The sequence below is a fragment of the Echeneis naucrates genome, unplaced genomic scaffold (assembly GCF_900963305.1).
Source record: "Echeneis naucrates unplaced genomic scaffold, fEcheNa1.1, whole genome shotgun sequence".
In the NCBI taxonomy this organism is placed as follows: Eukaryota; Metazoa; Chordata; class Actinopteri; order Carangiformes; family Echeneidae; genus Echeneis; species Echeneis naucrates.
Genome location: NW_021780168.1, coordinates 603008 through 627639, shown reverse-complemented (window position 1 = coordinate 627639; position 24632 = coordinate 603008). Strand labels below are relative to the sequence as shown.

Here is a 24632-nt window from a genome sequence, read left to right as displayed (position 1 = left end):
AACCCTTCAGCTGTGATGTTCGTGGGAACAGATTTAAACAAAAGATCAACCTTAAATCACACATGGTAGTCCACACAGAAGTGAACCCCTTCAGCTGTGATGTTTGCGGGAAAAGATGTAAACTAAAGGGAATCCTTAACAGACACATGAAAGTACATACAGAAGAGAAACCCTTCAGCTGTGATGTTTGTGGGAAAAGATTTAAACTAAAGAAAAACATTAAACCACACATGAAGGTCCATAGAGAAGAGAAACCGTTTGGTTGTGACGATTGTAAAGAAAAAGACGAAAGAGGCTCATTGCAGGATCTTTACTGGTTGACCAAAAAACTGGAACATGTTTGATAGTTTTTTTTAACTTTTGCTTTGTTGTTTTTTTGTCCTTACTCATTTGTGTTTGTGGCATATATACCAGAAAAAATGGGTTTTGTCAAAAAATCCAAATAAGAGGCATAAAAAAGGTTGACTTTTGTTCTACTACCTCATGTTTATAGAAACACGTTTTTAGATTTTTAATCAGAATCTGAATTTATGTGACAGTTTGTTGTATTAGTGCCTAAAATCGTCATATGGTGTGACATGAACATAATTTGATATGAATTGAAATAGCAATAAATCCTTCTTAAGTTACTCACTGTATTAGTCATTTATCAGAACTAAACTGTAAACCATTATAGTTTTGTGAAAATGAATTCAATTTGTGTATTATTTTCTATTTTTGCTCAATGTGAGACCTATGTTGTCGGTCTTTCAGCATATTTTCTACTTATTGTGACATACTTTACTATAAATTTCTAAAAATATTTGTGACTTGGTGATCCTATTTTCTATGTATTCCATGAATGTTTTCAGATTTCATCATTCATAAAGGTATGATATTTTCACATGTAGCAGACTGTGGCTGGCAGAAATTTGATCCACAGGTCACAGTAAGGTCACAGGGATGCTCTGGTGCCAAAGAGAGCTCATAAAAATATCACTTGAACAGAAAACAGGAACCAAAGGAATGTTTAACACCAACAAACCCCCGAGCTTTGAGCCTTAAAACTGTAAAGATGCCAGAGTAATTTATGGTTGGCTGAAGAAACCTACATCAGACTTACTCCCCCACAGGAAAAGGATAATTTACATAAAACCCCCACAAAGGGACTCTGAATTCAGGTGGTAACAACAGCTATCATCCAGGATCGATAGTCGGTTATCACCTCCCACCAAACAATGTATAAAGGCACCTTGCTGCCCTGAGGTGCTCCCAGCAGGAACTCACTTCACTCAGATTATCAAGGAGAACATTTGTCCTCAACTTCAGCTCTCACACTGGCGTGTGAACAGCAGGCGATATGAAAGCAGCTGCTTTTTGTGTAGCGTAAAAGTACACCAGTGTTGCGAGATATTTAAGCGCAATGAACACAAGGCTTGGACATGGAACACAACCCTTGTTGTCTGTCTGCCTGCAAGCGAGACGAATCTGACTGGTCAGATCTGGAGAGAGTGAACTTCGATCACGCTGGTTAATAAGCTATTTTGAGAATACACTGTTCTCCACGTCGGGGAATCGAACCCTGGTCTTCCGTATGACAGGCAGAGATACTGTCCACTATACTAGCGAGGAGCTGGACGAAGTGAGAACATGTTTTTTTTTCTGGGTCCTGGGTTCAAACAGGCTGAATGATTTCACAACTAATGCAGATAAAGGTTGTGTATGTTAGCTGGTTAAAGCAGCCTGTGGTTAAATCCCAGCAGTTCCTTGTGGGTGAAGTCAAATGTTGTTGAAATAAACTACTTTTGGGTTTTCATCAGCTGGAGGTCACAATGATCAATATTAATAGAAATAAACACTTGAAATATGTCACTGTGTGTAATGATGTCATAAAATATATTATTTTTACTTTCTGAATGGAATAGATGGAATAGATGTGTCGATGTGTATCAAAGAAAAGGACCTGTTCTGTCTTAAGTGTTAATGATGACTTTTTGTGTGTGGGGGGGTGTTTTGTTTTGAATTTATGATCTTTGTTGTCCATAAAGAAAGGCATTAACAAAGCCCCACCTGTCATGTCTCTATTCCCCACCAGTGGGGTGGAGCCCACACTTTAAGAACGGCGGCCCTATAAGCATCCAACAGCATCACTGAGTCAGGAGCAGCACAGTGACAACTGTACACATTACTGGAGAAAGTGATAAATGACATTCTGCATGTTTTCCTGTTAATCAGTGCTGCTGAAAAACTCCAGCTAGATCCAGCTAGATCATGAGACATCCAGTGTGTTAGAATAGCAGAGGATGGTTTTGATCCATTGACCTCTGGGTTATGGGCCCAGCACGCTTCTGTGAACTGGATTTATTTCCTTTCCTGGATTCACTTCATCATTTCAGTGACTCTGTAGATTCAGCTAACAAATGCTCGAGGTTTCAGTGCTCTTAAAGGAAGTTTTTCCTTGCCACTGTTGCCAAGTGCTTGCTCATCGGGGGATCTGTTGGGTCTCTTTAAATAAATTTATAAAGAGTTTGGTCTAGACCTGCTCTATATGTAAAGTGCCTTGATGTAACTTTGTTATGATTTGGCGCTATACAAATAAATCTGATTTGATTTGATTTGATTTGAAATGCAAAATACAACCAACATTTAAAGGATGATGTGTTGAAACAAAACTTTATTGATTCCACTTTGCAGAAAGAAGAACACAGTGAGGCATTGACTGAACAGGACTTTACCTTTTCCAGATCCCTTCCTTCATCCTGATGAATGTTGAAGCAAAGAGATATTTAGGACTCATGTTCATGTTCCTGTCGCCCCATCTGACTGATCTGTTTTTCTCCTGAAAGAACAAAGTCAGAGAGCCAAAGCCAGAACAAAGTCAAAGGGCACTTCCCATGCTGGATTTTCCAGATCTCCAGATCTCCTCCACAGAAGGTGGATGTGATCTCAGGTCATGGCCAATACTGACCTCTGGTGCTCGATGCTGCCTTCATTCTGATGAATGTTGAAGCCATGAAATATTACAAGATCAGATGATAAACTAACAACAGCACATTAAAACGGCCCACGCACAGAGATCACATGGCCTAAAGGACAAGGCCTCTGTCTTCGGATCAGAAGACTGAGGGTTCCAGTTCCTTCTTGGTTGGTCAGTGGTGTATTACAGGTGAAGGGACTTAACAACTTGAAATTTCCTGCATATTTTTTGCACTCTCTTTTCGGCTTTAAGCAGCAATGCCTGGTATAAAAGGCATTCATGTGGGAGACCTAGAATCCATGATCCATGTTACACCAATAGACTGTAACTGCACGCTAGTGGTCAATTAGAATAATGAACGTGGGTAGAAGATAATATAATATATAATTAAAAAACAAAACTCTGTCTTCTGCTCTATAAGACATTACTGGGACAAGATTCCATCGCCTTTGAAATGATTCAGTTGCCTTTGAAGTGACTGTGATGTCATTGGCTCCCCATAATTCCATGTAAATACCAGCTGGCAGACAGAGTCACATCACAGTACATGCACAGCAGAACTACAATGAAACACACTGACAAACACAAACATCATGCCAAAGAGGATGAAGATCCCACAAGTTCACAACAAGTTAACTAAACATAGACATCGTATCTACACAAAGTTGTTTTGGTCGACTTTTGACCGCCCACACTTTTAAAAGACCAAAATAAAAAAAACAAAACAAATGACGTTCAGTTGTGTCATGGTTCATTGGTTACAACTAACATTTTGTCGATCAGTGGTCATAAATTGTTTGGCTGTGCAGCGTTTGGATGCTCCAATCAGTCCGAGAAGGGTTTCCACATATATGGAATGGATTCCCCAAGAACAATGAAGGCTGGAAAAGGTGGTGTGTGTGTTGTGTATACACATACAAATGCAAATAAAGATAAGTTTATGCACCACAAAGGGCCTCTGATATAATATAGAGATTGACAATTAAAACGAGGTATTGATTTAATCATTTTATTCCTGGAGATACTTTCACAGCTAGAAAAGTCGTGAGAACAAACTAGCAGACAATTGGTCACATGCCAAAATAAAAATATATATAATCACACTGTGCACGTGCAAATAAAGATCAGTATATGCATCACGGTACCACTTTGAGTCCGTTTTGAGAAGCTGGAGTAAAGTTTGGGGAATTAGCTCAAATGGTAACGTGCTTGCTTAGCATGGGAGAGATAGTGGGATCGATGGCCACATTCTCTACAAGACTTTAGCTCTTTGTTGGAGATTACAGCAACAAGTGAACTAAACACAGCAGGTCCCTGGGTGGGCTTTGGAGCCTTTTGGTAAACAGAAGCAGGACTATTGTTGTGTATGGAGCTTTGACTGTTACCTGAACACATCATAAACTTAAGCAGCTGCTCTTCTGCTCACATGTTCTTCACACCATCACAATATATCGATGGTGGGTTGGTGGACCGTTGGACTCTTTCATATCAGTAAATCCACCGTGTTTTAAAGAAGTTCAGAGTGTTTCAGAGTTTCTGACATGATACAGACAGACAGATCCAGTGTCCCAGAGAGAGAAGAGTCCCGACACTCCCTGATCTCACCGCGGGGTGGTCATGTCAGCCCGCTGAACTGTCATGTTCTTCTGTGAGACAGACAGACAAATATAAATAAAATCACATACCCAAGTACTTGTTTGGCTGTAATTGCATTATTCCATATTTGTAAATGTCAGTTTCACATTTGGAGTGGTCGGGTGACAACTGAAAGCTCTGTATAAGTATTACTTAGATACATTTTCAAGTTTTAGTGGGAAAGCAAACACCAGCTGCTGATTTCACCCAGGTGGCTGCTACAAGGGTTAAACTGCAAAAAGCCATCATTTGTCATGGGGTACTTCGGTGAGGTCAACAATGAAACTTTGTCCCATTACTGGCAGTAAATTTTACCAGATGAAACAGATTACCACCTTAAGGGGTGGCCCAAGAATGTGAGTAGATTAAACAAGTTTCTACTTGAAGTGACGGTGGCCACTGATGCAACACTCCATTTATAAGTTGTACATTTAATTAAACACAAGATTGTACTTGCTCGGCCACACTACCGCATACTTCTGCCAGCTTCACTGCAAAAATGACACACATATGACGTTATGAGAAACCTCAAAGCTGTGTCCAAAGGTTTGGAGGAGACAATGGAAGAAAGATGTCTTTGACAGCCTTTTGGACACACAACCAGTCAGCGTGATGCATCAAACCTCACAATATTTCATGGTGTGGTTGAAAGAGGAGAGAGCATATTGGAAATGTAGGTCAAAATAAGCTGCGCTTGAACCTCAATCAGGTACCACATCAACTGCCAAAACCAGGGCACTTCTCCAGATCAAATCTTGGTGTTCCACATGTCCACTATAATTCCAGCAGATAAGACAAAGCACTTCAATGGGTGAGCTCAAACCATCATCCTTTCAGTTAGCAGCCAAACACGCTGACCGATTCCCCCACAGAGACATGATGTTACAGCCTGCCGTACACCATTGTTATCACTGTTTACATCCCCCCGTCAGCTGATGCAGCGGTAGCCTGTGAAGTCATCAGCTCCACCGCTGCCAAACTACTGACTGAACACCCAGATGCATTCATGTTATATATTTTATTCCCTATGTGTAATTCTGTGTGTGTGTATGTGTAACCGTAATGCTGCTGTTACACTGCAATTTCCCAGTCTGGGATAAATAAAGTATCTATCTATCTATCTATCTATCTATCTAGACTGATCATTGTAACTTTGTTACTGTTGTATCTGCTAAGTTAAGAACCATAAACTTTCTATGAAAGTAGATGTGCTGGTTAAAAAGTACTTCCACCTGCAGTCTATCTAATGACCACCAGGGGGAGGCTCCACTGATTGGACAATGAAGTCAAAGTGTATTGAAGTCTATGGGGTTTTAAAGCTCCTTGATGGTCACATATGTCTCAGGGGACTTGTGGGATCCCAACAGTTTCCGTAGTTTAGTGGTTGTCATGTTCACCACACACACAAAAGGTCCCTGGAGGAGAAACTGGGAGGAAACGACTTTATTCTTTGTTTGTTTTTCCTCAAAGTGACAGTGGACAGTATCTCCGCCTGTCACATTGAAGACCAGGGTTCAATTCTCAGATGGGGAAATAAAGCTGTTTTATTTTGAAAACCAACCGGTTTCTCTTGCCTTTTGAAAGCCAGACTTCCTGCCTGTCTCATCGGCACGAAAATATAAGATACAGTCAAATAAAGAAATGTGTGTGTGTGGGGGGTACCAAGGTGCCTTTATACGTTGTTTGGTGGGAGGTGATAGTTGCTATCGGTCCGAGGTGATAGTTGTTGTTACCACCTGATTTCAGAGTCCCTTTGTGGGGGTTTTATGTAAATTATCCTTTTCCTGTGGGGGAGTAAGTCTGATGGAAGTTTGCCAACTGTAAATTACTCTGGAATCTTTACAGTTGGTGTTAGGCATTTGTTTGGTTCCTGTTTTCTGTTCAAGTGATATTTTTATGAGCTCTCTTTGAGTCACCTTACTGTGACCTGTGGATCTCATTTCTGCCAGCCAGAGTCTGCTACATGTGTAAATAACATACTTATGAATGACAAAATCTGAAAATGTTTAATGGAATAGATAGAAAACAGTATCAGAGTCACAAATATTTTTAGAATTTTATAGCAAAATATATTGCAATAAGTAGAAAATATGTTGAAAGACCGACAGCATAGGTCTCACACTGACCGATGATTTAGAAAATAAAGCTCAAATTTAATTCATTTTCACAAAACCATAATGGATGACAGTTTAGTTCTTATAAATGACTTTGATAAAGTAAGTAACTTACAGGTTTTTTTTTTTCAGTTTATATTATTTTCATGTCACAGCATATGACGATTTTAGGCATAATACAACAAATTGTCACATAATTTCTGATTCCAAAATAAAATGTAAAAAAAAAAAAATGTTTCTATGAAGATGAGAGTTAGTAGAACAAAAGTCAAAATTTTTTATGCGTTTTATTTAAATTCTTTGACAAAACCCATTTTTCTGGTATATATGTCACTGACCCAAACACAAAAACAGCAAAGCAAAAGTTAAAAAAAAATGACCAAACATGTTACAGGTTACTTTTGGTCAACCAACAAAGATCCTGCAGTCAGCCGCTTCGGTCTTTTTCTTCTTAACATTCGTCACAACCAAATGGTTTCCCTTCTGTATGGACCTCCATGTGCAATTTAAGGCTTTTCTTTGGTTTAAATCTTTTCCCATAAACATCACAGCTGAAGGGTTTCTCTTCTGTGTGGACGGCCATGTGCGATTTAAGGTTATTTTTTAGTTTAAATCTTTTCCCGCAAACATCACAGCTGAAGGGTTTCTCTTCTGTATGGACCTTCATGTGTAATTTCAGGTTTCGCCTTACTTTAAATTTTTTCCCACAAGCATCACAGCTGAAGGGTTTCTCTCCTGTGTGGACTACCATGTGTGATTTAAGATAATCCCGTCGCTTAAATCTTTTGCCACAAATTGAGCAGCCAAACGGTCTCTCTTGTGAGTGAACTACCATGTGCAACCTAAGATGGGACTTCTGCAAAAACTTTTTCCCACAAACATCACAGCAGAACAGTCTCTCTCCTGTGTGGACTACCATGTGAATCTTCAGATACGACTTTTTTTTAAATGTTTTCCCACACTCAGAGCAGCTGATGGGTTTTTCATTGCTGTCACATTTTTTAATATTTGCATCACCTTCATCTATTTTCACATCTAACTGGGCCACTCTGGTTTCATGATAATCATCTTCACTGATTTCAGTATCAGAGGAGTCTGAGACCTCTTCCTCTGGATCTGGATCTGGTTGAAGAGGACTCTGTGGATCACAGCTCCTGGCCGGTTCATTCATCTCTTCATCCTCAGTCTTCACCTGAAACGGCCTCACAGGGTTCCTGGTCTCCTCCAGTCCTGGTACCTGGTCCTCCTCCTGTTCCTGTTTAAGGACTGGACTCTCTGAATCCTCCGGATCCGGACTGGAGGTGAACTCAGTAAGAACCTCTTTTTTCACCATCAGCTGCTGAACATCTGGAGGAAACGATTCAATAATGAATCCTCTTTATTAGCTACAATATGAACACAGTTATTCCTCCAGCTGCTTCATTCTACATCTGCCAAATACAGTCCTCAGCCTTTCTCATTCATAAAAACAACCGACCCGTTTTGTGGATCAGGACTCGGGGCTGCAGCAGCTCCAGCTGGCTCCTCTGCCGGTCGATCTCCTGCCTGAAGCCCGAAGCCTCCTCCTCATATCCGGCTACGATTCTGTCCACGGCCGCTAAGATCTCCCGGCAGGCGGCGGCGAGTCTGTCGGTGACAAAACCCCGCAGGACTTCTGCTGTGGACATTTTACCTCCTTCACTTTCCAGCTGAGGGACAAAAGACCGCCAGTCCCGTTTGTGTGGAGCAGCTCCGGCCGTTTCCGGTTCCCCTTTGAAGAGCCACGTTAACTGACTCCGCCCACAGGACCAACCCAGGACAACGGGTTCTACGGAAAGCGAAGTGGTCCTAAATGATTGAGGATCTGCGTGAGATTGCAGCGAAAACGAGATTCCTCTAATTGTGGTTCATCGTCTGTTGTGGCATTCGGTATTGTTTTTAACGAAAGAGTTAATTGAATAGTCGTCATTTCTTAGCTCCGAGTTCACGCCTGTTGATTCATTTCTAAATTTGAATGAATGAATAAATACCACGTTTTGTTGTTCAATTGTTATTGTGTCTATACAATAGTTGAACTTGTTGATCTTCACAGTGACAATAATGTCGGCCTACAGCCTATTTTATGGGCATGTGGTGCAACAGATAACAGATAATGGGTAGGCTTTCAGGAAAACATTGCCGAAGTGTTCAGTGAATGGATTATTGATTTCCGTATAAATCATGCACCTACTCGGAATTTAAATATGGCGTAACTTCATTCCCAATCCAGTTTCCAAAGGGCACAAAGTTAATAAATTCGGGTGGCCAGGATGTGTGTTTGTGACATCTGAGATCAGCCAGTGTCTTCCAGTGCCATTTCCTCCGGTTGGTCACGCCCCAACTGTCATGTCTCCATTCCCCACCAGTGGGGTGGAGCCCACACTTTAAGAACGGCGGCCCTATAAGCATTAAACAGCATCACTGAGTCAGGAGCAGCACAGTGACAACTGTACACATTACTGGAGAAAGTGATAAATGACATTCTGCATGTTTTCCTGTAAATTAGTGCTGCTGAAAAACTCCTGACTTTTTCCAGTTAAAACTTATGTCTCATGATGTATAGTGTGGATAAACAGCAGAGGATGGTTTTGATCTATCGACCACTGGGTTATGGGCCCAGCACCCTTCCGCTGCGCCACTGTGCTTGCTGTGCACAGCTTGCAGTCTCATCTGGAGTTTTGCGTAAATATAATTAAAAACAATGCTCAGGGATTGTCTTTGAAAGTTTTGTGTAAAAAATACAAAAAGAAATTGTACCCCTTTATCATCCAACCCAATGATACATCTGAGTGGTGCTGTGGCTTAGCTGGTCAAAGTGCAGGCCATATCATCTTAAATTTCCTCTGGTCTTCCATGTGTCCACAATAATACCAGTGAATTAAAGAAATGAATTCCCACATACAGTAACAGCACAATGCTTTTGGAAATGGAAAACTAATCACTAAACTGTACAAAGGCAATGATCAATCTGCAGTCTTTGCTCTGATCATTGTAACTTTGTGTTCTTGCTGTATCCGATAAGTTAAGCTGCACTTCTAATGACCACCAGGGGGCAGTTCCACTGGTTGGAAAAAGGTTACAGATTGCATTGAAGAGAACAACAAGTCCTGAGAGGCTGCATGTGGCCAGTATGAGGATTGAACCCATGACCTTGGCGTTATTAGCACCACACTCTAACCAGCTGAGCTAACCTGCCTGTGTGAAAGTGGTTTTTTGGCTTGTTATAAAACTTCACAGAATAAACAGCTGTCACATTCATGTGGCTCCGGAGCCACAGGTTGCGGCCCCCTGCCCTAATCTAAGTGATTTCCATGTATTCTTCATTGAGACAATGTTAGGGAGGGAATTAAAGTTATATAATCATACATTATATCGTCTATATCAGTTTACATGATCTGAATTTTTTTGTCAGGCTTCCTCTCTTGCCTTGTTTGCAGAAACACTGTTGCAGTGTTACAGTTCTCCCCCAAAAGTGGAACTAAAAGTGTGTGGCTATCATCGACCTTGATAATGATAACTGAGCACCAGTTAGTGCTCTGATCCTCTTAGATGAGTCCTAACAACATCACTCAGCTCTCCCATATTTTAATGCCGTGGAAGCGTGCTGGGTCCATAACGCAGAGGTCATATCTATAATATTAATCATTGTAACCTACAGCTGATGAAAACCCACAAGTAGTTTGTATCTACAACATCTGACCTGAGCAACAAGGAACTGCTGGGATTTTAACACAGGTTGCTTTAACCAGCCAACATATACAACCTTTATCTGCATTGAAATCATTCAGCCTGTTACTGGCTCAAGTCCACAGCACTCTACTCAGCTGTTTCTGCTGGATAGTATCTGGTTTGGTTTCACCTCTTCCACAAAACTGGGATTTAAACGCAGGCTCTCTTGTTTACTAGACAGGCGCTTTGACCAAATAAACCACGGCACCACTCTGATGTACAGGGATGCATTTTGGATCTGAAAATACCCCCAATGTATGTGGCTGACCATCGTGACTATTACCAAAGTTTCTTTAGCATATAATAAACTGTCACATTAATGTCCTGAATGTGTGTAAATAATGAGGTTAATCCAAAAAAAAAACAAAACGCCACACAAGTCAGAACCAGAGCTCAGGCTGTTGGTACACAAACAAAGAAAGACATACTTGTGGATTCACAAGATTATATCAGGATCTGACCTTTTCCTGTTCCATCAGTAACCATCAAAGGAGATGCTGATTCTGTGATGTCACCAAGGTTCTAATGACATCAAAGAGATCAAAGACTCCTCCCACTTTTTTGTCATGACCTCCACAGTAGAGTGCACTCTGTTAATGAAGCTCAAAAGACAATCATGGTCCTGCCAGATACCTTTGAGTTCTGCCGACAGAAGCAACAACAAAACTGGAACTGTTTGGACTGAACTGGATTTGAAACCTTCACAGTTTGACTTGGAGAAGTGGGTAGTGAACATCCAGCATGAACTTAAACAGCCATACAGTGGTAGTGTGGCCGAGCAGCCCAACGGGCTGGATTAAGGCTCCAGTCTCTTTGGAGGCATGGGTTCGAATCCCACCACTGTCAGTTTGTTTCTTGTCAATGAAAACCAATCCACTAAGTCAGGCATTTTTCATCTCCCTGTGAACAAAAGTTACAGTGACTGACTATACCAACACCAGGTGGGCTGAAATGAGAAACATCACAGTCAGCCAGAGTTCGTGCTTGCATATGAAACCTTGTATGTTGTAACCACTCGGCCACCTCATCATGTTTGTTGTCACTACTCAGGCTTCTGATACGTGTATAATTCAGATGAAATTCAATTAATCATTGCAACTTGGCTTGCTGAAAAAACAGCCCTGTACCAGCCAGGGGTTAATACTGCAGGTCATCCCTCTCATCATAAAATCTTTAAGCACAGGGATCGAGCCGCCCCTGGGTGTTCATTAGATAGACTGCGTTATCATTGCAATCTCTGGATAAGAGAAACAGTAATTTTGTGGTTGTTGCTGATCCACTGATCTACATCCTCTTTGGACCTTTACCTAACCACAGAAGCTCTGAGCTACTGCAGCAGGTGAAGAGAAAAACTGTTTGATGAAGCCTCCTCTCTGCTCCTTTCTGATGCTCCACTGACTTAGCTAGCCAACCTCAAAACCCACGACAGTAATTTTGTGGTTGGTGCTGTTTTTAGCAGAAGAAACAAACATGATGAGGTGGCCGAGTGGTTAAGGCGAAGGACTACTAATCCATTGTGCTCTGCACGCGTGGGTTGGAATCCCATCCTTGTTGTCTGGCTTTAACCTGTTGAATGTTAATTCAAAGGTTATACTGAAGTGCTGCATCCGCTTTCATAAGTGCTGTCAGGTCATCACTCTCTCTCTTTCTCCCTGTTTCCTGAAGGCCTATCTTTCATTTACTAATTAGGTATGGTCGACTTTTGACAGCCCACACTTTTAAAAGACCAAAATAAAAAAAAAAACAGATGATGTTCATCTTTTCTCTACATTCTTCACAGAAATGGAAATGGAGATCCTTGGTTGAAATCCCAGCAGTGCCTTGCACCTAATGTTAGATGTTGTAGATATAACAGCTGAATCTTTTCCTGCCTGGACAAGCACTGAGTGAGGTGCCATATTCCATCCTAAACAGGAAACGTTTCAGCTGTGTGCTGCACTTGTGCTACTTTGTTCTGAAAGTCCGATCTCACTATCCTTTTTTGCACTTACCGGCCACCGTATAAAACAGAGCAGGAACACTAAAGTAAGGGGCGGGGGGTGAAAACGACAGGAGGGTTAAAGAGCAGATTCTCTCTGAGGGGACGGATGTTGCCACAATACACAGTGTGTGTGCCATCACATGTGGAATATGTGTGCAGACTGAAGCCTTGGTCTGCCACCAGCTCAGAGGGGCTGCACTTCTACTGACCACCAGGGGGCTCCACTGGTTGTTTCAGAAAGTCACAGTGTGTTGGAGTCTATCTGGGTATTTTCAAAGCAGCACTGTGTTTCTAACATCTGGATGTTGTTAAAGAGTTACTCTGCATTGGCCGGGAATCGAATCCGGGCCTCCCGCGTGGCAGGCGAGAATTCTGCCACTGAACCACGAATGCTTATTTAACCCCTTTCACCATGACGTAATGAATCCCCAGGCGTCCGCAGCCCTGTTTTCTATAATAATCCATCATGGACTGTTGGACACTTTCATATCAGTAAATCCAGCGTGTGTTAAAAAAGTTCAGAGTGTTTCAGAGTTTCTGACATGATACAGACAGACAGATCCAGCAAGGTATTTAAATGAACTGAGAGCTCAGACCAGCAGAGAGCGCGCGCACACACACACACAATGGACGAGGTGCTCAGTCTGTGATTCCAAAAATGAGGGAAAGCAGGAAAAGACGCATTTTAATAAGTGGAAGGAGGTACAAACCAACAGATTTGGTTTTAGTTCAATTTAACGCAACTTATTTGTCTAATAACAGCTGATTTGTGTTTCACTTTATTCGCTCTTGAGACAAGCGTGAGCTTCTTCGTGCGCAAACGCCGTTCCGGCTGAATCGAATGCGAGTGTGACGTTTGAGTTGGTGTCACGAGGGAGAGCGATGAAGGACAGGAAATGCCTTTGATCTCCAGTGACGTCACACAGCCTCATAGAGGTGAGTAAACGGTTGTTGATGTTGTCAGTGAAACATTCATTCATCCTCAGAGTCATCTGCTTCTCACACAGAGAGGCTGCAGCCTGGTGTGGACTATAACGTCAGAAAATGGATCAGTCTGTGACACGGAGCACTAAAGTTGGAAGGCAACAGTCAGAAGTGTCTGAGTTCAGCTGAGCTGAGAGTCTCCTGCACAACTCTACCAGAAATTCATTGGACTGTATTAAATCAATCAATCATTTGACCTTTATTTATACAGTGCTTTTCAAACTAATAATGTTGCGCATAAAAATATAAAAATAAACAAGACAATATCCCCCACCTGGGCCACATCACCATCTACTCAGACAGAGACATTCAGATTAAACAAAACATTATGTTTGTCTTACAAAGGTCATTTAGTACACAAAATAAAAATTGTCCTTTCAGAAAGTAAACTGCTGCAGTGTCCTATAAGTTCTGCTCTTTTAGCATTTTAGCACTGACAGTAACATGTTTCACAAGAAAATGTTTTATACCAACAAAGAAAATGCTTGTAGAAACGTTCCCAAAGCAGCCCAAAGGGTCCAGAAGAAGCTGAACCTAAACCCCAGGTGGAGTTTGGAGGAGCTAGCTGAGAGGAGAGGAGGACTTGAGGAGTCTCTGGGATCATGGTGGACTGGACTCTGTTCTCAGACCAGTTCTGATTCCTCTGTCAGTCTCTGCTGGATGAAGCTCTCCTCTCCACCTCCCAGTGAACATGGTCCAGAGTCTGGACAAGCTGCTGCTGCAACATCTGGATCATCAGGAAGCAGCTGATTCTCCATCAACACACACCTTCCTCTTCACCACCTCCACCTGTGGAGAGAAGAAGAAGAGAGCAGATCCATCAGTGTTTCCTGACTCTGTCCAAGAGCTGTCAGTCAGTGATGCAGATCCAGCATAAAGACCTGCAGGGACTTCAGTCCTGTTCAGTCCAGATGTGCAGCAGCTGCTTCCTCTCAGCTCATGTTAAAGTGTTGGAGTGAACACACTGAGCTGGAAACTCACAGACCTCAAGTCTGCTGACTCAGCACATTGGAGATAAAGAGCTGAGTCATGAAGGGTCATCACTTTACTGATGATTTACTGAAGGTCCATTTAAACTGAGAGACAGACAGACAGACAGGATTCTGGTCTGCAGAAAGACCACATGGTGACAGTGTGATGAAAGAAGATCAGTGATGTGCAGCTTTCAGTCAGACTGATCTCAGAGCTTTGACAGATGAACCCGATCAGAGAACAGTCTCAGCTCAGATCTGACAGTTTGATGGACGAGGACCAGAATCTGAACATCTCTGAGTTCTTCAGCTGGAATCTGCTTCATTAGATGGTCACATGATCAAAACAGTCCTCTGACTGATCTGATTGGCTGACTGTTTTCTCTCAGTCTTTCTGTCTAATCCTGAAGTCTGTTTCTGTTCTTCTCTCACAGCTTCACTGAGGAGTTTGAAGGTTCATAGGAAACACTGAGTCTTTGCTCTGATACTGGATTTAAACAATATTACTGAAAGGAACATTAACTGAATCCAACTCTACTGACCTCAGAGTCTCCAGTCTGAAGTCTGGGCTCTCCACAAGATCAGACAGATCCTTCCGTCTGAATGCTTCAGGTCCCAGTTCCAACTCAGGTCTAGTTCTCTGAGATGTGAGGGGTTGGACTTCAGAGCTGAGACCAGAGAAGAACAGCTGATCTCTGACAACCTGCAGTCCATCAACCTGAGTAAAGAATAAAATATGTGACTTTAGGAGACAGTTCCTGCTTGAAAGTGTTCAATGTTTAATCAAGGCAACACATGATTCACATCATCTGGAACATTTTCACTTCATTCAGTGGTGACCACTTTTAACAAACATGCTGAGTTTGGTTTGAATCTCAGTCAGTCTGCTTTAGTCACATGACTTTATAGTTGTGTGTGTTGGAACAGGAAAACATTGAATATTAGGGGTGTATCAAAAAAAAAAAACATTCATATAAGAATCACAATTTTCATTTACTACGATTCAGAATTTATTCAAAATGTCCCAAAATTGATTTTAAAAAATGAAACAAATCAGTACGCTGTCTGACGTCACCATGGAGCTGGTCCTGGAACATATGAATGCGTGGTAAGCGCCAAAACAATGAGGAAACTACATGGAGGAAAAAGAGATTCAATCAGCCCCGTCCTCGCTGCAGGCAAAGATTCTGAGTCATTTTGGTTTTTACCGAGCTTGACATGACTTATTTTATAGCTAGCTACTCAGAGTAGCAGTTGTGGTCCACACACATTTGAAAAGGCACTTTCCTTAAAAATTAAAAGACAGCATGTTTAATTGCACAGTTTTGTTTTGTTTTTTATGAAGAGACACTTTTATTTTTGTTATTTAAGAAATATGTGATATTGCTTTTAAGCAACATTTGAAACAACTCCATCTAAGAATGAATAAATGTGGAAAAAGACACTTTAATGTCTCAATATTTCATTTTGTCTTGTCAAGAAGACTGGAGTGGATCATGAGAATCCTTTGCAAACCTATAGATTGAAGCAAAAATCATTATGAATCAAATAGTTTTGAATTAAAAATCTTTTTGAATCGAATCGTAGCCCCAAAAATCAAATCGAATTGTGAGAACTGTGAAAACTCAGGTCAGAGTCACCACATGATGATGATGACTCACAATCTGAGGAGGATTGCTCCCTGGTATAGTTACCAAATCCATGCCTTGAAGCAGACATCAAGGAAATTAGAAAGAAACTGGCGTTCCAGTAAGTCAGAAGAGTCTCACAGAGCCTGGAAAGACAGCCCAAAAACATATAAAAAAGCTCTCCGTAGTGCTAGAAGTTCATATTACTCAGCACTCATAGAAGAAAACAAGAACAACCCCAGGTTTCTCTTCAGCACTGTAGCCAGGCTGACAGAGAGCCATAGCTCAGTTGAACCAGTGATCCCCTTAGCTCTAAGCAGTAATGATTTTATTAGTTTTTTTTCAGACAAAATTCTCATGATCAGAGGAAGAATTTATCAGCTCTTGCCTACGTTAGATAAAAATCCCCTTCTGAAGACGGCAACTGCTGAATCAGCTGCGGCGCCTCTTTTACATCTGGAATCATTCTCACCTCTTAATCTCTCAGAGCTAGCTTCTATAGTTTCATCATCCAGACCGTCAACCTGTCTATTAGACCCAGTACCAACTAACCTCTTTAAAGAGATCTTTTATATAATTGAGCTGTTCATTCTAGATTTGGTTAATCTGACTTTATTTCTGGGTTATGTACCTCAGGCACTTAAGACTGCGGTCATCAAACCCCAGCTTAAAAAGCCTAATCTTGATCCAGATGTTTTGGCAAACTATAGACCCATATCGAACCTTCCATTTCTCTCTAAAATCATTGAGAAAGCTGTAGCAAAACAACTACACGAGCATCTGGGTGGGAACAGTTTGTTTGAAGAGTTTCAGTCAGGATTTAGAGCCCATCATAGCACAGAAACAGCGCTGGTTAAAGTCTCCAATGACATTCTAATGGCTTCAGACAATGGATCCGCCTCCATACTTCTCCTTCTAGATCTTAGTGCTGCATTCGACACCATAGATCATAATATTTTACTACAGAGGCTGGAACATGAAATTGGAATTAAAGGAACTGCACTAAAGTGGTTCAAATCCTACTTATCAGATAGACATCAGTTTGTTCATGTAAACAACAGCTCCTCCTCATGTACTGTAGTCAGTCATGGAGTCCCGCAGGGTTCGGTACTTGGACCAATCCTCTTTATGCTTCATCTGCTTCCTCTAGGCAACATTATCAGGAAACACAGCATCAATTTCCACTGCTACGCAGACGATACTCAGCTGTACTTATCAATGAAGCCAAATGAAGTCACTCAGATAGTCAGACTGCAGGCATGTCTTGAAGACATAAAAGTCTGGATGACTGGAAATTTTTTACTTCTCAACTCTGACAAAACAGAAGTTATTGTACTCGGTCCTAAGCACCTCAGAAAAATACTATCTAATCATCTCATCAGTTTGGACGGCATTACTTTGGCCTCCAGCTCCACTGTAAGAAACCTTGGAGTAATTTTTGACCAGGACATGTCCTTTGTCCCTCACATAAAACAAGTTAGTCAGGCAGCTTTCTTCCACCTGAGAAACATTAGGAAAATCAGAAACATCCTTTCTCAGGATGATGCAGAAAAACTAGTCCATGCATTTGTAACTTCTAGGCTGGACTACTGTAACTCATTACTATCTGGATGTCCAAACAAATCTCTAAAAGGCCTTCAGTTAATTCAGAACGCTGCTGCACGAATATTAACAGGAACTAGGAAAAGAGATCACATCTCTCCCGTGTTAGCTGCTCTTCATTGGCTGCCAGTGAAATATAGAGTAGAATTCAAAATCCTTCTTTTAACGTATAAAGCTCTTAATGGCCAAGCTCCATCATATCTCAGAGAGCTCATAGTTCCTTACTGTCCTAGCAGGCCACTCCGCTCTCTAGATGGAGGTTTACTTGTGGTTCCTAGAGTCTCCAAGAGTAAATCTGGAGGCAGATCGTTCAGTTATCAGGCTCCTCTTCTATGGAACCAACTCCCAGCATCGGTCCGGGGGGCGGACTCTTTAGTAACTTTCAAGACCAGGCTTAAAACTTTCCTGTATGACAGAGCGTACAGTTAAAAAGTCCTCTACTCTTTAGGTATGCTGCTATAGGCCTAGGCTGCTGGGGGAAGGACTGAGCTTCTCTCTCTCTCTCGCTCTCTGTCTCTCTCTCTCTCTGTCTCTCCCTGTCACCCACTCTCCCCCTCTCCCTCTTTCTCTCTAACTCCCTCCTTGCATGCGCTGATAAAAACCTTCCTTCTTAAAAAAAACAAACAAAAAAAAAAAACAACAGTTTCACCCAGCTCTAAGCATTTATACTGCATTTACTAACCATGTTCTGCCAAAGTCTCTGTCTCTCCCAGCTTCTCCCCTCTCTCTCCCTGTCCTCATCCTGCAGGTGGTGACTCATCGCCATCCCATGTTCCTGCAACACCTGCTGGTCCCATATAACATGAATTCTGTATTACAGCTCAACTCCATGAACTTCATGCAACAACATGTTCCTGCCTACACCCCTCCCCCCCCCGTCTCTCTCTCTCTCTCTCTCTCTGAGTCTGAGCAGAGCGTGCTGACGGTGGTCAGAGCGATTTTCAATCTAAAACTATACATATAGCTTGTATTTTTGAATTTTGTTTAAGAGTGAGTGGGTCTAAGTTGTGTGTGTAGCGTTTGTGCTTATTTGTTTGTGTTTGTTTGGTGTCTTTGTGTGTTTGTGGGGAGTTTTCCGGCCGGGCTTTGTCTGGCCGGTGGCGTCCCTGCAGCATGGCGGGGAACGCCGCCGAGTTCTCCCGGCTGTCGCGGAAGCACGGCGTTAAGGTGGCCGGCTGTCCGCACACCGTGGAGGAGGTGGCCCTGGCTGTGGGGGGGGAGGTCGGCTATGACAGCGTCAAGTCGGCCTCCAGGATGAACGGAGCCGTGGTCCTGTTCTTAGACGAGGTTCGGAAGGTGGAGCAGGTGGTGGAGAAGGGAATCACGGTGGGGGGAGCGTTCACTCCGGTGCAGCCGCTGGAGACCCCCACCAAGAGGGTCATAATCAGTAACATCCCCCCCTTCATCAAAAACGAGGACCTGGCCAAAGCCCTGTCCCGCTACGGGCAGATGGTCGGGCCCATTAGAATGGTGCCGCTGGGATGTAAGTCCCCGAAGCTGCGGCATGTGGTCTGCCACAGGAGACAGGTCCACATGGTCCTGAAGGACACGGAGTCCCCCCTGAACCTGACCCTGACCTTCAGGGTGGACGGGTTCGGGTACATGGTGTTTGTCACGTCTGATAACATGAAATGTTTTGGATGCGGGGCGGAGGGACACCTGGTGCGGGCCTGCCCCGAGGCCAGGGTACCGGCTGGGGGTCCGGGCTCCGGTCCGGCGGCTGCTGCGGCGGCGGCTGGCGGTCCGGGCTCCGGTCCGCCGGCTGCTGCGGCTGCGGCTGGGGGTCCGGGCTCCGGTCCGCCGGCTGCTGCGGCGGCTGGGGGTCCGGGCTCCGGTCCGCCGGCTGCTGCGGCTGCGGCTGGCGGTCCGGGCTCCGGTCCGCCGGCTGCTGCGGCTGCGGCTGGCGGTCCGGGCTCCGGTCCGCCGGCTGCTGCGGCTGCGGCTGCGGCGGATGGTCCGGCCTCGGACTTACCGACAGGGGGGACCGGCGCTCCGGGGCCGGAGCCTCCGGTGGCTGGAGAGGGCGGCCTGAGCCGGGGCCCGCCGGCGGATGCGGCCGGAGACAGGGAGACAGAGGAGGGAACTGGTGAGTCGGACTCACCTACTAAGACGGCATCAAATGTAGAAAATAATAATGGACAGACAGGAAAAGGCCAGGAGGAGATGGAGGTGATGGAGGAAAATGTTTCTGAATTGTTGGAGGAGAGTGGAGGGAAAGAGGAGGACAGTCAGGCAACCTGCAACATTCCCGATATTTTAATGGAGGACGGCGCTGAGGACTCAGGCCTCTCGCTGAAAACAGGAAAAAGGAAAAAACAGGGGAGCAAAGATGATGGAACGGATTTTAAAACTAGAAAAATCCTGCTGACTCCCTCCGATGAGGAGAAGGACAGCGACCTGACTGCTTCCCAAAAAGAAAAATACACAGTCTATTCATTTGAGAGGGTAAAGACTTTTTTAAGAGAGACCAAAGGTCAGAGGGCAGTGAAGCTGGAGGAGGAGTTTCCTGACCTCAATGGTTTTATCATGTCTGTCAGCCGGCTGAGAAAAGAGCAGGTTTTTAGCAACCAGGAGGTCTACAGGCTCAAAAAGTTAATTACAAAAGCCAGATATGCCCTCTCTCAGGATGACGATGATGATGATGAGGAGGAGGAAGATGACATTTATTCTTAACTCCACCCTTTTAACTGTCTGTGCTTCTTCTAGTGTGTCCTTTTTTTTACCTCCACCATGGCTAACATCCACATCGGATCTTTTAACATTAACGGAGCTCGGAGCGAGGCCAAGAGAGCTGCTGCTTTTAAACTGTTTGAGATTAAGAAACTTGATGTGGTTTTTATTCAGGAGACTCACAGCACCCCAGAAATTGAGGGGAACTGGAAGAAGGAATGGCCTGGGGGGGTCTTCCTGAGCCACAAAAGATCCAACAGTGCCGGGGTGGGGGTCCTGCTCTCTAGAACTTTTAGTCCTCGCTCCGTGGAGGTAGAGCATATTTTATCAGGACACATTTTAAAAGTCATGGCTCTGTATGAAAATGTTAAAATGGCTTTTATCTGTATTTATGCTCCGGTTTTAAGCACAGAGAGGATGGAGTTTTTAGATGTTTTATGTAAAACCTTGAGTGACTGTGCTGAAGAATATTTATTCCTGGGGGGTGATTTTAACTGCACTGAAGACGACAGGTCAGACAGGAACCACCTGGAGCCTCATCCTGCTTCCTCTGCTCGGCTCAAACGCCTGATGGAAACCCACGAGCTGAAGGATGTGTGGAGAGGTTTTAACGTGAGGGACAGACAGTTCACCTGGACTCATTTTAAAGACGACTCTGTCTCTCAGGCCAGGTTGGACCGCTTTTACTGTTTTAAGCACCATTTTAGTATTTTTAAAAGCTGTCACATTGTTCCTGTCGGCCTGTCTGATCACTCTCTGGTTCACTGTTGTTTTTTTATCCAGAATGTAAAGACCCCCAGCGCCTACTGGCATTTTAACACAGCTCTGTTATCAGACAGCTCTTTTAGAGAAGCTTTTAGGGTTTTATGGTCCTCACACAGAGAGAGGAAGTCCACGTTCTCCTCAGTGCAGCAGTGGTGGGAGTGGGGAAAGACGCTGACTAAACAGTTCTGTCAGCAGTATACGTGCAACGTCACCAAGCACATCATCAGATCCCTTCAGGACCTGGAGACCGAGGTACAGACCTTACTGGGCTGTACAGGAGACCAAGGGTGTGTTGAAGCCCTGAGAAGTAAAAAGGCTGCTTTAGCCAACCTGCTGGGTGTAACAGCACAGGGAGCTCTGGTCCGGTCACGCTTCATGAACGCCTCCCTGATGGACGCCCCGTCACAGTTCTTCTTCGGCCTGGAGCGCAGGAACGGCCAGAGGAAGATCATCCACTCCCTGCGCTCCGACGACGGTTCCCCAGTGGAGGACGCTCGGGAGATCAGGAGGTTCGCCACACAGTTCTACCAGGAGCTGTACCGGAAGGAGCTGGTGGAGGACCCTGAGCTGGCTGCAGCCTTCCTCTCCAGCCTGCCACAGGTGACAGCAGCATCCAACACCATGCTGGAGGCCCCGCTGACTGTGGCGGAGCTGAACGCAGCCCTCATGAGCCTCGCCAGTGGTAAAGCTCCTGGAATCGACGGTCTCCCAGTGGACTTCTATAAGGCTTTCTGGTCTGAGCTGGGACCAGACATGCTGCAGGTGTTCCAGGAGAGCCTGAGGACTGGACTGCTACCTCAGAGCTGCAGGAGAGCCGTCATCACCCTGCTCCCCAAAAAGGGTGACCTGCAGGACCTGAGGAACTGGAGGCCGGTCTCCTTACTGTGTGGGGACTATAAAGTCCTGGCCAAAGCTCTGGCCCGGAGGCTCAGAGAGGTGATGGCCGAGGTCGTTCATGTGGACCAGAGTTACTGTGTGCCCGGCAGGACCATAAGTGACAACGTCACTTTAATTCGGCATGTTTTGGAGCTCTCCGGCTCATTGGACATGGACACTGGTCTTATTTCCATAGACCAGGAGAAGGCTTTTGACCGGGTCGAACACCAGTACCTGTGGCAGACGCTCGGTGCTTTTGGGTTCGGCCCAGGTTTCATAGCCGGGATCCAGGTGCTGTACCGTGACGTTGCCAGCATACTAAAAATCAACGGTGGTCTGGCTGCACCTTTCTCAGTCCAAAGGGGGGTGAGGCAGGGGTGTCCTCTGTCAGGGATGCTGTACTCCCTGGCCATAGAGCCCCTGCTACACAGGCTGAGGGGGGGGCTGGGGGGAGTGGCCTTCCCTGGATGTCCCGCAGCAGTGAAGCTGTCGGCGTACGCTGACGACCTAATCATAGTTTTAAATACACAGAAGGACATTTGTGTTCTAGAGGAGAACGTGGACCTTTTTAACAAACTGTCTTCAGCCAGAGTGAACTGGAACAAGAGCGAAGCTGTGGCAGTCAGAAAAGACTCTTTAAATGAGCTGGTTTTACCGGGGGGGCTGTGTTGGAGGACGGGAGGGTTAAAGTACCTGGGGGTGTTTTTAGGTGACGAACTGTTTTTAAAAAAGAACTGGGACGGAGCCCTGGAGTCCACACAGGGCAGACTGAGGCGGTGGGGGTGGCTCCTGCCCAGCATGTCGTACAGAGGAAGGACACTAGTGGTTAACAATCTGGTGTCCTCCTCTTTGTGGCATAAGCTGGCCTGTGTCGACCCCCCCCCGAACCTGCTCTCCAGGATCCAAGCAGCGCTTGTGAACTTTTTTTGGGACAAGCTGCACTGGCTCCCACAAGCACTCCTATTCCTCCCCAAGGAGGAGGGGGGGCAGGGGCTGGTGCACCTGGCCAGCAGGTGTGCTGCCTTCAGACTCCAGTTCGCACAAAGACTGCTGTACGGGCCGAAGGACCTGGTGTGGAGGCCCCTGGCTCAGCTGGTCCTGCAGCATGTCGGGGGCCCAGGACTCAAGGACTCCGTGTTTTTAATGGATTTTAAGACGGTGAGGATCCACACCCTGCCTGAGTTTTATAGAGGACTGTTCACTGTCTGGAGACTACTGCGGACTCGGACAGCTCAGCGCACCTCCCTGTTCTGGCTGCTAAAGGAGCCGCTGGTCCACGGAGGACGCCTGGCCCCCCCCAGCTGGGCAGGAGCAGCAGTCAGCCAGGTGTTCAGCAGTGCAGGGATTTTAACTCTGGGTGACATGATCACCCTCACCGGACCACAGCTGAGGGACACAGCACGCCTGGCAGCCGCTTTGGGACGGAGGTCGGAGCGGATCCTGGGCAGGCTGCTGGACCACTGGAGGGGCTCTCTGACCCCACACGAGCTTCTCCTGCTAACCGACCACAGCGCTGGTGTGACCACACCATGTCCCAAAGACCCCTTTCCCCCCATTATTGCCCGCCCTGGATGGTCTGCTGGGGGTCAAAGTTCAGGTAGCCAGTCGGAGGTGAACCTGGGTGAGGCCAACAGTAAAATCCTGTCAGCGCTGATGGTGCAGTGTCTGAACAAAAAGAAGCTGCAGAGAGCCGACTCCCCCTGGAGAGCTCACCTGGGCCTCGGTGAGGAGGTCCGGCCTGAGTGGAGGAGCCTCTACAAACCTCCACTCACCAAAAAGGTGGCCGACCTCCAATGGAGACTCCTCCACGGGATCCTGGCAGTGAACGCCTTCGTCTCCATCCTCGACCCGTCCACCTCCAACAAGTGTCCCTTCTGTGTAGCAATAGAAACAGTGTTCCACTGTTTCTCCCAGTGTCCTCGGCTCGGCCCCCTGTTCTCCCTGCTGGACACACTGCTAAGGAAAGGAGGAGAGGTGTTCTCCCTCCAGACCTTCATCCTGGGCTTCAGGTACAGGAGGGCCATCAGACACAGGAGCCAGATGATAAACTTCATCCTGGGACAGGCTAAACTGGCTATATACGTCACTAGGAAAAGAAAAATGGAGGACAATGTGGACACTGACCTGGTCCTCCTGTTCAGCAGGATGGTCAAAGCCAGAATAACGATTGATTTTAAATATTACAGCGAGATGCAGGACCTGAATCAGTTCAGGGAAATCTGGACTCCAGGTCTGGTCCTCTGCTCGGTGCAGGAGGACCAGCTCCTCTTCTCAGATCAGCTGATCTGAGCGTTTTTGAGCATTTGATGTGATAAATGAGTGAAACATAACTAAACCTGTCTGTGGAAATGAATCAAATAAAGTAAACTTTTAAAAATCAAAAAATCTCACTCTCTCCCTCTCTCTCTCTCTCTCTCTCTCTCTCTCTCTCCCTCTCTCCCTCTCTCCCTCTCTCTCTCTCCCTCTCTCTCTCTCTCTCTCTCTCTCTCTCTCTCTCTCCCACTCTCTCTCTCTCTCTCTCTCTCTCCCACTCTCAACCCAACCGGTCGAGGCAGATGGCCGCCCCCCCTGAGCCTGGTTCTGCTCGAGGTTTCTGCCTCTTAAAGGAAGTTTTTCCTTGCCACTGTTGCCAAGTGCTTGCTCATCGGGGGATCTGTTGGGTCTCTTTAAATAAATTTATAAAGAGTTTGGTCTAGACCTGCT

The 24632-nt window shown here is 45.0% G+C and overlaps 3 non-coding genes across 3 annotated transcripts; 1 reads left to right on the top strand and 2 right to left on the bottom strand.

Annotated features, from left to right (window-relative positions):
- Positions 1-9845: 9845 nt before the first annotated feature.
- trnai-aau (transfer RNA isoleucine (anticodon AAU)) lies at positions 9846-9919 on the bottom strand. The gene has a single exon. It is a non-coding gene; the product is annotated as a tRNA-Ile (tRNA).
- A 2005-nt stretch (positions 9920-11924) lies between these two features.
- Positions 11925-12006, top strand: trnas-acu (transfer RNA serine (anticodon ACU)). The gene has a single exon. It is a non-coding gene; the product is annotated as a tRNA-Ser (tRNA).
- Positions 12007-12755: 749 nt separating this feature from the next.
- On the bottom strand, positions 12756-12826 carry trnag-gcc (transfer RNA glycine (anticodon GCC)). The gene has a single exon. It is a non-coding gene; the product is annotated as a tRNA-Gly (tRNA).
- Positions 12827-24632: the final 11806 nt, after the last annotated feature.